The sequence below is a fragment of the Lithobates pipiens genome, unplaced genomic scaffold (assembly GCF_037356315.1).
Source record: "Lithobates pipiens isolate NorthernLeopardFrog02 unplaced genomic scaffold, aLitPip1_a1.2 Scaffold_8, whole genome shotgun sequence".
Taxonomy (NCBI): Eukaryota; Metazoa; Chordata; class Amphibia; order Anura; family Ranidae; genus Lithobates; species Lithobates pipiens.
The window spans coordinates 658,894,629-658,911,471 of record NW_027507903.1 but is presented as its reverse complement, the minus strand read 5'-3'; the positions used below and the strand labels follow the sequence as shown (position 1 = coordinate 658,911,471).

The following is a 16,843-nucleotide window of genomic DNA, read 5'->3' as shown; positions in this document are numbered from 1 at the left end:
ACCAAAGTCTGACAGATTTGACTGTGATGACGTATAACTGGACTAGAATAGGAAAGTTCATAGCCAGTAGCCAATAGCTGCCCTAGCATCGGTTTTCTTCCGTCGGACTAGCATAGAGACTAACTGATTTTTCGATCGGACTCGAGTCCGTCAGAAAGATTTGAAACATGTTCTAAATCTAAAGTCTGTCTGATTTTCAACAGAAAAGGTCAGCTGAAGGTCTGATGAAGCCCACACATGGTCGAATTGTCTGGCGGATTTGTTCTATCGAACCAGTTCGGTTGGAAAGTCCAGTCGTGTGTACGCAGCATAAGAATTTTCCACTATCTGTTGAAAGCTTGCCAAGGGAGTACTGTAGATGCTGTAATAACACCGATGAAAGTCATTCCTCGTGTGAATAGCCTTGGGGCCTTGCAATCTATAATCTTTGTCACCCGCCACTGCCAGCTGGAATCCTTGTCAACCGCCATTGACAGCTAGAATTCTTGTCAATGGCCATAGACAGCTAGAATCCTTGTCAGCCGCCATTGACAGCTAGAATCCTTGTCAACCGCCATTGACAGCTAGAATCCTTGTCAACCGCCATTGACTACTAAATAGGTTCACCCAGTCCACAGTGAATGATATATACTGTCTCTGCCCATATTTACTAGACAAGGTATCAGCACCTAATAAGAGTCAGAGATGTGTTTTATTTCAATGTGGAGGCCATAGGTTACTTGTTCAAAAAATATGGCGGCTGGATATCTGCACTATGGGGCAGCTGAGGCCATAAACTGGCAGAAGGGGGTTGTTTCCCTCAGCTGTTGTGGAGCACCAGCTGCTGTGCCAAGCCCAGTGTGGATTGGGGACAGTTTACAGCTTTTTTTATGCTCCAGTAATGGGGAAAGCAAAACCCGGCATGGGAAGTTTGTTACAGGAGATGGTGGAGCTGGTGTAGGCAAAGGCTGCAAGGTCTGGACCCAATAACCAATTAACTGCTAGAGATAAAAAAGGAAAGGTTTCTGGGCCCCCTCTTAAACCTTTTCTCTATTGTATTTTATTTTGATGTAGATGATATAGAGCTGAATATTTCAGGGGAATGTAGAGAAACCTGTGGTGGAGCTCCATGCGGTTTGACCTTTATATCTTACAAAACGTTGCTGGTGCACTTGCTATGACTTACCCTCACAGGTATATAAGGAGAAATGGAAGAGAAGAAGGAAGACATGGATAACTGGCTGCTCTGTGCCTGGGAGGAGGTAGATGATGGCGGTTTTGTGTCAGTCAACTACTATACCTCCTGTACATTCAGTAGCTGCATTGCTTAGCCACTTTGTCCAAGGAGATAAAGACATGACCCGCCTCTAGTTTGTGCCATCAGAGGGAACAATGTGTGGTGGGGACCTGTCAATGAGTGTTTTCCTGCTATAAAAGGGGGCAGATTATACCTCTCTCTCCGGAGTCAATAGAAGCTACAGTCTTGCATTAGATGTAATTCTAGAAGGATCATTGTGAAGGAAATCCTCCTTCCTCTTGGCGGGATATTATTACATTAGCAAATATTTCTTCCCACTCAGAGCCTTAGGCCGCGTACACACGAGCGGACTGTTCGCTCAACTTAGTTCGTCAAACAGTTTGAGAAACAGTCCGCTCAAAATTAGCATGAACGGACTTGACCACACACGACGAACGAACAGTCCGCTGAAACCGTGCGCGATGACGTGTACAGCACATACGACGGGACTAGAAAATCGACGTGCAATACACTGCAATGCAACCTTCGCCGTGGAAATCCTTTCTGAGCATGCGCGAAACTTAGTTTGACGAACAAGCCTACACACGAGCGGACTGTCCACTCAAACCAAGTTTCAGCGGACTGTCTAACGGGAATTCCGAAAAACTTTGTTCGTTAGACTGTCCGCTGAAACTGTCCGCTGAAGCCCACACACGAGCGGACTGTCCGCTGAAACACTGTTCAGCGGACAAAGTTGGGCGAACAGTCCGCCCGTGTGTACGCGGCCTAAGGGTGATGCCACCGGCGGATGCGCGCGCATGCACCAGTGGCTGGATTCCAGATCCGATGCGTATGCCCGGCGGTAGCGATGAGCGTCGGGCACCCGCGATCGCTCCACACAGAGACAGAGATCTGTCAATGCAAACAGACAGATCTCTGTGCTGTCAGGGGTGAGAAGAGCGATCTGTTGTTCATACTAAGTATAAACAACTTTGTTCTCCTCACACAGGCAGTCCCATCCCCCCACAGTTAGAATCACTCCCTAGGTAACACGGTTAACCACTTGATCACCCCCCTTTCCCTGCCAGTGACATTTACACAATAATCAGTGCATATTTATAGCACTGATCACTGTATAAATGCCATTGGTCCCAAAAATGTGTCAAAAGTGTCCGATCTGTCTGCCATAATGTTGCAGTCCTGATAAAAATTGCTGATTACCGCCATTACTATAAAAAAAAAATAATAATAATAAAAATGCCATAAATCTTTCCCCTAATTTGTAGACTCTATAACTTTTGCGCACACCAATCAATATACGCTTATTTTGATTTCTATTACCAAAAATATGTAGACGAATACATATTGGCCTAAACTGAGGGGAAAAAAAATGTTTTTTTTTTTTGTTTGTTTTTTTTAAATTGGGGATATTTATTATAGCAAAAAGTACAAAATATTGTGTTTTTTTTCAAAATTGTCGATATTGTTTTGTTTATAGCACAAAAAATAAAAACTGCAGAGATGATCAAATACCACCAAAAGAAAGCTCTATTTGTGCGAAAAAGACGTCATTTTTTTTGGGTACAACGTCGCACGACAGCGCAATTGTCAGTTAAAGCGACGCAGTGCCGTATTGCAATAAATGGCCTGGTTATTGAGCAGTCAAATCTTCTGCGGAAGTGGTTAAAAAATCTACTGTAAATGCTGATAGTTGGGTAAATTATTAAACAATTAAAAGATACATTGCATAAACAGTGCAGACGAAAAAGAAAATAATGCACTCTGAAAAGGTATATCTGATCGTGCAATTCCAAGTGGCCCTGACGTGTTTCGACCAGGGTGGTCTTCCTCAGGGGATTGCCCTTGCTGAAGACCACCAAGGGTGGAAAGACTGGAGGAGGGGTGGGACTGGATGGTGAGGAATGCAAGCACATGTGTCCCAAGCACAAGCGATATCAGCCGCGGTCAAGATATAATATTACCTTTTTGCGAAAATATGGAGTAGGTGCAGGATGGAGGTGCTGTGAGAAAATTGAAGACTTCCTTGTTTGAATGTCAGCTTTGCATGTTGTTTGTTTCCTCTTTATGATGGACTCTGGCTAATTAATCTAACAGGGGCTTTTGAAATTGCCCTCACCATACTATATTTTTGATCTACGGCTACTACTTCAGCACATGCTCTCTGATATTTTCGCAAAAAAGTCAAATTATATCTCGACCACGGCTGATATCCCTTGTGCTCGGGACAAATGTGCTTGCATCCCTCCCCTCCTGTCCCCCAGTCCTCCAGTCTTTCCATCCTTGGTGATCTTCAACATCATATAACCCGAGTTGTTTGCTATATTGTATGAGCCATAAGACCCCTTGATGATCTGCCCAAGGGCAATCCCCTGAGGCAGACAACCCTGGTCGAAACGATTCAGGGCCACTGCAAATTGCACAATCAGATATAACTTTTCACGGTGCATTATTTTATTTTTTTTCGTCGGCACGGTTTATGCAATGTGTCTTTTAAGTGTTTACTAATTTTGCCCGACTATCAGCATTTACAGGAGATATTTTAATATTCTTAAATAAATATTTATTTTTATGACAGTTTGTGTGTTATACGTGTTGCTTTGGTATCACAAAGCCCCAGTTCTACTCTCTACTCCCCATTTCCCTTGTGGACTGTATTTTGTAAAAAAATTGGGGCTGATACTTACCATCAGTATGCTCTTTGGCTGTATTTGGGATATACACTTTTAGCTCTCTCTGGGAACCACAAGTCCCAGCATCCCACTACTAATTCCACCTGTGTGTACAGTCATGGGGAACTACAAGTCCCAGCATCCCACTACTAATTCCACCTGTGTGTACAGTCATGGGGAACTACAAGTCCCAGCATCCCCTTTACATATTAGCTCTGTATCCAGCTGAGAATTCAGTACACACAATTTATCTGGCGTTTTGTACAGATGAGATAGGAATAGAGTCAAATCCACAAAGGCACAACCTGCTGACCCCGGTATGGACATGTAATGTAATGGGTGTAGTGCAGAGCGCCACCTAGTGACAAGAGAGCCTGCCCGGGTTCAGTTCATAATTTGGGTTCATCAAAATATTCTTTAAATCTAAAAAAAACCTGAACTCAGCAGTGATCCCTATTGAAGTCTATGGGGGAAATCTTGTTACATAATAATGGCCATCTGAAAGGCTAATAGGGGCAAGCTTTTGTCAAAAAAGTGGAAAGGGGGGGATGTCATGGGGAACGTTTACAAATGCGGGGAGAGGTTCCTTTTATTGGAGCTTCAAAGGTGACATGGGCCTTGTAATTACATGCTTAGGAAATCCCTTTAATCTGTATGAGGCCTTAGAGAAGAGTGTGATTAGACAGTGTTATGCCGCGCACACACGACCGGACTTTCCGGCAGACTAGGTCCGAAGGGATTCGTTCGTCAGACAATCCGATTGTGTGTGGGCTAATCCGATCGTTTTTCGGAAAAAAAAAAAATCTGACGGACCTAGAAGTAGAACATGTTTCAAATCTATCTGACGGACTCAATTCCGACGGACTCAAATCGGGAAAACGGTTCGTCTGTGTGCTGGTTCCGACGGACTAAATACGACACAAGAGAAGCTATTGGCTACTGGCTATTGAACTTCCTTTGTTAGTCCCGTTTACGTCACCATGTTCAAAACGAACGGACTTTCTAACGGACTTCAGTCCATTCATGTGTGGCTCTTGCGAAAGTCCATCGTGAAGACCGTCGGACCTAGTCTGCCGGAAAGTCCGGTCGTGTGTACGCGGCATTAGCCATGGCATTACATATTTTGGATGTGTAAATTGATTTATTAGCATTTACATTGATCACAGCTTAAATACAGCAAGACAACCCCAAGCTGATTGATTTCAACCTGAAAAGGGTTTTTTTTGGTCGTTTTGGCTGCAAAATCTAAATTGAACGGCAGAAGTAGCAGTCACAGCAGATCAAAAAGCTAAAGGAGAGTTCACTCTTAGAAAAATAAAGCTAAAGCCCTCAACATTGAAATGAGCAAGTGGGAAAATAGTTAACCAGTTCCCCTCTAAAAATATATATATGTATATATGTGTATGTATATATTGTAAGGGATCTTCCCGGGGTAGGGTGAGTTTGGACACAGTTCACAGCAGACTTGGAATTTATAAAGCAGACCTTGGCGTTTATTCGTGGTACAAACAGTCCAACAAACAAAAATATACGGCAACACCGTGCTTTTTAAGTACAACAGAAATAAATAAAAAAAAACAACCTAGCCCGGCTGGGCGCTTACTAACAGGTTCTTCTCACCTATCTGACACTTATAAACACAGCGTCTTTCGCCTGGATATCGCAGGGTGGGTTTTAGCTCCAGCAGTGGCTGCGCTCGCAGCTTCCTCCAACACACAGACTGTTCATTCCCTGGCTGAGAGCAATCACCTGCAGGCCCCGCAGAGCCTTTACCTTCCCAGGCTAATTAGGATCAAAGCTCACCTGATCCAAAACCCAGAACTGGATCGGGGGGGAGGGTGTGTGGAATGACAGGTCCCTCTACCAAACCTACCTGCCATTCCATATAAACCCAGGCCCGGCAAGATTAAATAACAACTCAGCAGCATATTGCTGCTGAGAAACTGATCCATCCTGGATTTACCATCTCACACTGTGTAGCAACCTAGGTGAGATGTACACCCCCTCGACCACTTCTCCAGTGACATGTCTACATATCCCCCCCCTCTTTTTCAGACCGGAGGGCTGAGCCTTTTGTCCCCACAGACAACTTACCCTCGACAATGCGTCAGCATTTGCCTGTAATTTCCCTGGCCTGTGTTCCACAGTGAAATTAAAGTTTTGTAGGGACAGAAACCATCTAGTCACTCTTGCATTTCTCTCCTTGTTTAACTTCATCCATGTTAGGGGGGCATGGTCTGTCACCAACTTGAATTTCCTGCCTAGCAAGTAATACTTTAAAGATTCTAGGGCCCACTTCACTGCCAAACATTCTCGCTCCACAATGGCATAATTTTTCTCGGCCGGGGTTAGTTTTCTACTCAAGTACGTCACCGGATGCTCCTCACCATTCACTACTTGTGAGAGTACTGCACCTAAGCCTGTGTTAGAGGCATCTGTCTGGACCAGAAATTCTCGCCTGAAATCGGGGGTAACTAACACAGGTGGTTGGCACAAGGCAGACTTAAGGCTTTGGAAAGCCTTCTCGGCCTCTGGGGTCCACGTGACCATTGCTGTCTTTCCGCCCTTTGTCAAGTCAGTTAGTGGAGCAGCAACTGAGGCAAAGTTCGGCACAAATCTACGGTAATAACCCGTAATACCCAGGAAAGCTCTAACCTGTTTCCTTGTCAGGGGTCTAGGCCAATTCTGTATTGCCTCAATTTTATTTAGCTGTGGCTTAATCAATCCTCTCCCAACAATGTAGCCCAGATATTTGGCTTCTTCTAGGGCTAGAGCACACTTCTCGGCATTTATGGTCAACCCTGCATCACTTATGGTATCCAACACGGCCTGTACCTTACAGAGGTGACTTTCCCAATCAGGGCTAAAAATGACCACATCATCGAGGTAGGCGGCTGAGTAATCACGATGTGGTCGCAGAATCAAGTCCATCAACCTCTGGAAAGTTGCAGGCGCTCCATGTAACCCGAATGGCATCACTACATACTGGAATAGCCCATCAGGGGTGGAGAATGCAGTTTTCTCTTTAGCCTCACCAGAAAGTGGAATCTGCCAGTAGCCCTTTGTGAGATCGAGGGTGGTTATGTACCTGGCGTTACCTAACTTCTCAATCAACTCATCTACCCTGGGCATAGGATAAGCATCGAACTTGGAGATCTCATTCAACTTTCTGAAATCGTTACAGAACCTCCAAGTTCCATTGGGCTTTGGGATTAGCACAATCGGGCTGGACCATTCACTCTGTGACACCTCAATTACCCCCAGATCAAGCATACGTTTTACCTCGGCAGATACGGCTTTCCTACGTGCCTCCAGTATCCTATAGGGCTTTAGGTTTACTCTGCTTCTAGGCTCAGTTTCAATGTGATGATGGATGAGGTGGGTACGCCCTGGGAGGTCAGAGAACTTGTTTTTGTTTTTCTGTAAAAATTCCTGAGCCTCCTGTTTCTGTGACACTGATAGAGTATCACCTACCTTGACTGGAGGGATTGGTGGTGACAAATTATTAACAGTATTTGTCGCCACCAAGGATTCCCTGTCTTTCCAGGGCTTGATCAAGTTTATGTGATAAACTTGGAAAGGCTTCCTTCTACCTGGTTGGTGCACCTTGTAGTTCACCTCACTGATCTTTTCAACAATTTCATAAGGACCTTGCCACTTCGCCAAGAATTTACTCTCAACAGTGGGGACTAGTATAAGGACCCTATCGCCTGGGTTGAATGTCCTGATTCTTGCGGACCGGTTGTAAATTCTACTTTGGGCCTCTTGAGCTCTCTGGAGGTGTTCCCTTACCAGGGGCATTACAGTGGCTATACGGTCCTGCATTTGTGCTACATGCTCAATAACACTCTTGTATGGGGTGGACTCATTCTCCCATGTCTCTTTTGCAATGTCCAGTAGACCCCTAGGGTGACGACCATAGACCAACTCGAATGGTGAGAACCCTGTGGACGCTTGGGGCACTTCCCTAATAGCAAACATGAGGTAGGGTAATAAATGATCCCAGTCACGACCATCTTTTCCCACCACTTTCTTCAACATATGTTTCAAAGTTTTATTAAATCTCTCCACCAATCCGTCCGTCTGGGGGTGGTATACAGAGGTACGGATGTGTGAGACTTTAAATAGTTTGCATAATTCCTTCATCAGTTTTGACATAAATGGCGTACCTTGGTCAGTTAGGATTTCTTTGGGGATCCCAGTCCTAGAGAACATATAAAACAACTCACGTGCAATTGTTTTAGATGCAGTGTTTCTTAAGGGTACAGCCTCAGGATAGCGGGTCGCATAATCCATGACTACCAAAATATACTGGTGTCCTCTAGCTGACTTTACAACGGGACCCACTAAATCCATGGCAATACGCTCAAAAGGCACCTCTATAATAGGGAGCGAAACCAAAGGACTGCGAAAATGTGACACTGGGGCACTAACCTGACATGTGGGGCACGACTCGCAGTATTTTTTAATGTCATCATATATCGCCGGCCAAAAAAACCTCTGGAGAACCCTCTCTCGCGTTTTGTCAGTCCCCGAGTGTCCCCCAAGAACATGGTTATGTGCCATGTCAAGCACCTGACGCCGGTACGGCTTAGGTACCAGAAGCTGTTCCACAATCTCATCCTTAACCTTATTGACTCTATAGAAAAGATCATTAGTCACCGAAAAATGTGGAAATCTTTTTTCAGCATCTGGTTCCTGAGGTACCCCATTCATAACAGCAACCTGCTCTCTCGCATTTTTGAGAGTGGGGTCCTGTAATTGTGCAGCGCCAAAATTATCCCTAGACACCTCTAAGTCTAGTATATTTTGCTCAGTGGGAGGAGCCTCCTCCTCCCCAGCCAGGACCTGCAAAGGAAAACAATCATTTTCATCCTGCACACTTTTATCATTCACAGGGGACAAAGCAACCCCCTTAGAGGTATCCTCACTCCTTTTGGGGATTTTTCTTTTTTCCCAGAGAGCCCAGAGAAAATGGAAAATCGCGCCCCAATATTACATTATGCATGAGGTTTTTAACCACACCCACTTCATATTGTACGGTGCCTTGTTCAGTCCCGACTTTAGCCAGCACTATAGGGTACACTTTTGTATCACCATGTATGCACACAACACTCATATGCTTTTTAGACTCTAAGTCCCCAGCCACCAGGCTAGCATGCACCAAGGTTACGAGGCTTCCCGAGTCCATTAACGCCTTAACAGGAATGTCATTGATTGTAATATTGCAGATTTGCGGTTCAGTCTCTAGTCCAGGAACTGCAGCACAAGATGGTTCCGCAAATAGCGACTGACGCCGGCTAGCATCACACTCCATGGGTTCAGTGGTAAGAGGGCAATGGGCAGACACGTGTCCCGCCTCATGGCATCTCCAACACTGGATAGGGACTGGTCTCCTTGGCAAGGAGTCCTTTTTAGAGCCCCTTAGCCACCCGGGACCATCACCAGTCTTTTGTCCCTGAGACACCACTTGAGCCCTTTTCCCTCCATCAGCACCCCTCCACACTCCCCCAATAGATGGAAGTCTCTTACCAGCTGACGGCACAGATCTGGCGCTCCGGGGAGGTGAAGATGCTGCAGGAACATCACGGAGGTAGTCCTCAGTCGCCTGGAACCTCTCCACAAGGTTGACAAGTTCGTTTGCATTCTTAGGATCACCTTGTCCCACCCAGCGTTGCAGGTCAGTAGGAAGCGCTCGGAGGTAGCGATCCATCACGACCTTCTCTAGGATTTGTGCAGGAGTAGAAGTGTCTGGCTCCAACCACTTTCTTGCCAAATGGATTAGGTCATACATCTGGGACCTCGCTGATTTGTCCAGACTGTAGCTCCAGTTGCGTACCCTCCGGGCACGGACTGCAGTAGTAACTCCTAGTCGGGCAAGTACCTCCTCTTTTAGCCGAGTATAGTCCTTAACCTCTTGCTCACTGAGGTCATAGTAGGCCTTTTGAGGTTCACCTGTTAAATAGGGCGCAATTACCTCTGCCCACTCAGCGGCTGGTAACTTCTCTCGCTCAGCCACGCGCTCAAATACTGTTAGATAGGCTTCAACATCGTCCTCAGCAGTCATCTTTTGCAGCGCTTGCTGCACAGTCCTTCTCCCAAAAAAAATCTCTGGAGCGGCTCCCTCCACTGTGGGTGGATTAGCAACCACAGGCGCCTCTCGATTTACTATCAGGTGCTCGATAAGTTGTTGTTGGCTTTGGCGCAAAGCTTGCAACTCTTCCTTATGCATCTGCTGTTGTGCAGCCATGGACTGTTCATGTCGTCTATTGGCCTCTGTCTGAGCCTGCTGTTGTTGCAAACTCACTTGCATAAACTGCTTCAGCATCTCCTCCATGTTGCTGGACTGTTCTTGGAGTGTAGTTGCAGCTTTCACCCAGGACATAAGCAGCTGTAGCCAAGTCTGTCCACACCGTTGCCCCTAGCAACCGTGTTGCCCGAATTCTCCACCAATTGTAAGGGATCTTCCCGGGGTAGGGTGAGTTTGGACACAGTTCACAGCAGACTTGGAATTTATAAAGCAGACCTTGGCGTTTATTCGTGGTACAAACAGTCCAACAAACAAAAATATACGGCAACACCGTGCTTTTTAAGTACAACAGAAATAAATAAAAAAAAACAACCTAGCCCGGCTGGGCGCTTACTAACAGGTTCTTCTCACCTATCTGACACTTATAAACACAGCGTCTTTCGCCTGGATATCGCAGGGTGGGTTTTAGCTCCAGCAGTGGCTGCGCTCGCAGCTTCCTCCAACACACAGACTGTTCATTCCCTGGCTGAGAGCAATCACCTGCAGGCCCCGCAGAGCCTTTACCTTCCCAGGCTAATTAGGATCAAAGCTCACCTGATCCAAAACCCAGAACTGGATCGGGGGGTGTGTGGAATGACAGGTCCCTCTACCAAACCTACCTGCCATTCCATATAAACCCAGGCCCGGCAAGATTAAATAACAACTGAGCAGCATATTGCTGCTGAGAAACTGATCCATCCTGGACTTACCATCTCACACTGTGTAGCAACCTAGGTGAGATGTACACCCCCTCGACCACCTCTCCAGTGACATGTCTACAATATGTATATATATATATATATATATATATATATATATATATATATATATATATATATATATACAGTGGAACCTCGGATTGCGAGTAATGCCGTTAATGAGCGTTTCGCAATAAGAGCACTGTATTTAAAAAAAAAAAAATCATAACTTGGTTTGCAAGTGTTGTCTCCCAAAACAAGCACGATTCAGGCCAAAGTGGTGTGCAGTACCGTGTTTGGCCTGAGGTGGGGGGGGGCACCCGAGCCGAGCCAAACAGCGCCGATCAGCGCTGTTCGGAAATGCACAGAAAGGCCCCAGGACAGCTCTGCTGACCTCGGTAAATCTCGGGAACAAAGTCTTTCCAAAGTTTGCCGAGATCAGCCGAGGAGTCCTCTGGCCTTTTCAGCTGTTTCCGAGGCTCTCCGCCCCCCCCCCCCGGCTCTGGCAGCATGCGGTATTGCATGCCTTTGAAATCAATGCAGAACAAATTATTTTTGTTTCCATTGACTTCAATGGGGAAACTTGCTTTGATATACTTTGGATTACGAGCATTCTCCTGGAACGGATTATGCTCGTAATCCGAGGTTCCACTGTATATATTTAGGCTTGTAAGTCTATATGGCCAATAGAAGGTGAGAACAAAAAAAAATCTACACGCAGGGCGCCAGACGCATGAATTACAATAATAATTTTTATTTTTTTAAGTATGTGATTAGAGCCAGAGGCCGTGGAAAATGATTAAGGCTCCCTCATCCCTCCACCCTCAGTCCCCCGTCTATGACAGATAGACATTCAGTTTGCTGGTTGAGTATCTTTGCAGATCTTTTTATAACTAGACCCCTCAGGGTGAAACGTATTCACCTCATTATACAGGACGAGGAATGTGGACACACCCAGCGCCGTGTCGCGTTGGAGATGAATGACGTCCGAGCAGTCTATACAGGTGGAGGTGTGTTATGTTACTAGAAATCCCTTCTCACCCTCCTCCTGGATTCTGGAAGGACGTTATATGAGACGAGGCAGAAACACGTCTTCGCTCACTTCTGGTCTTCATAGGATAAGAAGAAGTTGGACTCTGCCAGTGCTGTGATTCCAGGTTTTCTCTTCCAGAATCTTCTGTGATCGGACTCTTCACCTTTCTGGAAGATATTTTCAAGCCTCTTCATTGTCGGAAGTACAAATAATTTGATTGGAGGATGTATGGATAGATATAACAAGGTGAGACTCCACCAACCATTCTTAACCCCCCTGGCGGTATTCCCGAGTCTGGCTCGGGGTGGAAGTTTTATACCAAAAGCGGTATCCCCGAGCCAGACTCGGGACCGCATCGCTGAATCCAGGAGGAGGTTTACTTACCTTCTCCCTTGGATCCAGCGATGTCCCCACGCTGTACGAGCGGCTCATCCTCCGCTCGATTCATCACGGAGCCGATCTCCGTTCCCTGCGAGCATTGCGACGCACGGGGACGGAGATCGGCGCCAAATTCAAAAAGTGAAACACACACAGTATATATACAGTATAATGTGATCTTACAGATTACATTGCTGTATGTAAATATTCCACATCCCCTTTGTCCCTAGTGGTCTGCCCAGTGTCCTGCATGCAGTTTTATATTATAAAAACTGTTCTTTCTGCCTGGAAACTGGAGATTGTCCATAGCAATCCAAACTGTACCTTTACATCAAAAATTATTTTAGACCAGCTAGAAAACAGCGACAATAAATTGGAATCATTCGCAGAATTGAGGGATAGCGATTTGTGGGGAGATCCGTCATCAAACACTGAAAAGTAATGACAGTGACAATTCTGCAACTCAGCAAATTTCAGTGTTTTTGATTTGATTACATTATTGAATCATTTTTATTATTGTTATATTATTATTTGGTATAATTATTTATAGTTATTTATTATATTATAATTTATGATTTCATTTTTCAAACTTTATCATACCCGGGATGTCTGCTAGACTCTGGTTTGGACAGATTTAACCACTTCAGCTCCGGACCAATAAACACCTTAAGGACCAGAGGTCTTTTTCCAATTTCGCACTGCGCTGCTTTAACTGGTAATTGCGCGGTCATGCAATATTGCACCCAAACAAAATTTGCGTCCTTTTCTTCCCACAAATAGAGCTTTCTTTTGATGGTATTTGATTGCCTCTGTGATTTTTTTTTTTTTTGCGATATAAATGGAAAAAGAGCGAAAATTTTGAAAAAAAAAGATATTTTCTTCTTTTTGTTATAAGAAAAATCGAATAAACTAAATTTTAGTCATACATTGAGGGCAAAATTTATTCAGCCACATGTCTTTAGTAAAAGAAATGTCAATAAGCGTATATTTTTTGGTTTGCGCAAAAGTTATAGCGTCTACAAACTAGAGTACATTTTCTGGAATTTAGACAGCTTTTAATTTATGACTGCTCATTTCTTGAGGTGCTAAAATGGCAGGGCAGTACAAACCCCCCCCCAAATGACCCCATTTTGGAAAGTAGACACCCCAAGGAAATTGCTGATGGGTATGTTGAGCCCATTGAATATTTATTTTTTTTGTCCTAAGGGATTGAATAATGACAAAAAAAAAAAAAAATTTTTTACAAAAAGTTGTCACTAAATGATATATTGCTCACACATGCCATGGTTATATGTGGAATTGCACCCCAAAATATATTCCGCTACTTCTCCCGAGTATGGGGATACCACATGTGTGGGACTTTTTGGGAGTCAATCGCGTACGGCACCCCGAAAACCAATCACCACCTTCAGGATTTCTAAGGGTGCAAATTTTTGATTTAACTCCTCACTACCTATCACAGTTTCGAAGGCCATAAAATGCCAAAATAGCACAAAACCCCCCAAAATGACCCCATTTGGAAAGTAGACACCCCAAGCTATTTACTGAGAGGCATGTTGAGTCCATGGAATATTTTAGATTTTGCCAAAAGTTGCGGAAATATTACAAACTTTTTTTTTTTTGCACAAAGTTGTCACTAAATGATATATTGCTCACACATGCTATGGGCAGAAGTCAAATTATACCCCAAAATAAATTCTGCTGCTTCTCCCGAGTACGGGGATACCACATGTGGGGGACTTTTTGGGAGCCTAGCCACGTACGGGACCCCGAAAACCAAGCACTGCCTTCCGGATTTAAATATAAAATGCTACCAAAAAAACTGTTATCGATCGCAGGGATCAGGCCTGACTCTGCGATCGCTGCAGTTATGTGTTTAGTGTTTTGTAAGTGACAGTGATCGATCGATACTGCACTTGGGTGGGCTGGGCAGAGGGGCAAAACGCAGGAGCTAGCAGGTATCTGGGCTGATACCGCTAACAATGCGTTTTTTTGGAACCCTAAACTGCTGGGGACGCTAGTATAGATCTGATCAGATCAGATATTGATCTGTTCAGATTCTATACCACTACAGGAGGTTTATGCTTTGCGCGTGGGTGTTAGCGGTACTGGCACTAACCTAGCGCTGCCTGGGGCGATGCAGACCCTGACCCTAAAACCTAATTGATATCACCCGCCGGGTGATCAGGGGGTTAAACCTTTATTGGGTAATAAATGGTGGGTGCCCTGATGCTATAAAAAGCAAACTAACCAGAGTCACCCGTAACACTTATACGGTGATCAGTGGTGAAAGGGTTAACTAGGGGCAATCAGGGGGTTCAGATTTGGTAGTATATGGGGTCCCTGGCGCTATATAAAAACCTGACGGGGAACCTAAATAACTAACTGGCTAACCAGCGTCACCAGTGACACTTATACTGTGATCGCTGGTGAAAGGGTTAACTAGGGGCGATCAGGGGGTTAAAACCATTATTGAGTAGTATATCGGGGTACCTAGCGCTATAAAAACCTGGCGGTGAACCTAAAAAAATAACTAGCTACCCAGCGACAGTAGCGACACTGATGCAGCGATCAGAAAAATGATCGCTTAGTGACACTGGCAAAAGGGGGTGAAAGGGTTAACTAGGGGCAATCAGGATGTTAAAACCATTATTGGGTAGTATATCGGGGTACCTAGCGCTATAAAAACCTGGCGGTGAACCTAAAAAAATAACTAGCTACCTAGCGACAGTAGCGACACTGATGCAGCGATCAGAAAAATGATCGTTTAGTGACACTGGCAAAAGGGGGTGAAAGGGTTAACTAGGGGCAATCAGGATGTTAAAACCATTATTGGGTAGTATATCGGGGTACCTAGCGCTATAAAAACCTGGCGGTGAACCTAAAAAAATAACTAGCTACCTAGCGACAGTAGCGACACTGATGCAGCGATCAGAAAAATGATCGCTTAGAGACGCTGGCAAAAGGGGGTGAAAGGGTTAACTAGGGGCAATCAGGATGTTAAAACCATTATTGGGTAGTATATTGGGGTACCTAGCGCTATAAAAACCTGGCGGTGAACCTAAAAAAATAACTAGCTACCTAGCGATAGTAGCGACACTGATGCAGCGATCAGAAAAATGATCGCTTAGTGACACTGGCAAAAGGGGGTGAAAGGGTTAACTAGGGGCAATCAGGATGTTAAAACCATTATTGGGTAGTATATCGGGGTACCTAGCGATATAAAAACCTGGCGGTGAACCTAAAAAAATAACTAGCTACCTAGCGACACTAGCGACACTGATGCAGCGATCAGAAAAATTATCGCTTAGTGACACTGGCAAAAGGGGGTGAAAGGGTTAACTCTAGGGGCAATCAGGGGGTTAAATCTTTATTGGGGGGTGATAGGGGGCTACCCTGGACCTAACACTAACTGCCCTGACAGTTTTTACTTTTACAACTGACACTGAATGCAGTGATCAGTAAAGAAATGATCAATGCAATCAGTGACACTGTGACTGGGGGGGAGGGGGGGCGATCGGGGGGGGATCGGGGGGGGTTTGTGTACCTATGTGTACCTATGTGTCAGTGTAGTGTTTTGGTGCACTTACTTTTAGTCTTCTCCTCGTAGTCCGGTCAAAAAGACCGCCCCGAGGAGAATGATATCACTTTCTCCTTCCTGTGTAAACAATACACATTGGGAGGAAGTTCATCATTGGCCAGGAGCAATTGAGAGGGGGTGGCCAGAAACCAACGGCCATCCCCTCATCACGGAACGCTCCCGGAGGGAAACAGACCGCCGTATCCAGCGGGAGGGGGTCCGATCGGACCCCCCACCCGCTGGAAGGCAGGCACGTACATCTACGTGCTTGTGCCTGCCTGTGCCATTCTGATGACGTAGAATGGCAATACGGCGGTCCTTAAGTGGTTAAGTGAGTTATTCCTAAGAATTACAGCACTACAATACAAAACGCCAAATTTTCATGCAAAATAATTGTACCGCTTTCAGCCCCTAAAATCCGAAATAATCATACCGCCAGGGAGGTTAAATCATTAATTCTAATGGAACCGAGTTCCATATTGGAAGAGCCGGCATGAAATGGGAACTAACTCTAATTCCAAATAGACCTGAAGTCTGTATATTGTGTAGGCTCCGTATAGATCGTGTACAGTACAACCTTGGTTTGAGAGCGTTTTGCAAGACAAGCAAAAAAATGTTTAATAAATGTTGACTTGATATACAAGCGATGTCTTGATATACAAGCGATGTCTTGATATACAAGTAGAGTCATGTCACAGCTGAGTATAAAAGAGTTCCATTTAATGAAGGTACAACATTTAGTAACATATCGCTACACTTAGAGGCTCTTCTCTTCTCTTTTATACTCTGTAGCTCTTGATGGATTTTCCTTCTAATCCCCCTGTGGAGTCTTCCATTTGTGGATGGATATTTTATGGTTACACAACCTGGTCACATTGCTACAATCTTTTTATATGGACTATAAGGCTCCATGCACACTGGAGCTGATAAACTGCAGTTTATTGGAGTTTGGGCATTTT

At 44.9% G+C, this 16,843-nt stretch overlaps 1 protein-coding gene across 2 annotated transcripts in view; it reads left to right on the top strand.

The window, feature by feature from the left end:
- The window catches only part of LOC143961775 (NACHT, LRR and PYD domains-containing protein 3-like), a 101,154-nt gene that overhangs the window by 42,033 nt on the left and 42,278 nt on the right, over positions 1-16,843 (top strand). The window contains exon 1 of one of the 2 annotated variants that reach the window (XM_077471114.1): positions 11,968-12,172. The exons of the other annotated variant lie outside the window; for it this stretch is intronic. The gene's annotated coding sequence lies outside the window, so the exon portion shown is untranslated. Of the gene's footprint in view, positions 1-11,967; positions 12,173-16,843 lie in introns of those variants that run through there. 2 annotated transcript variants of the gene reach the window in all.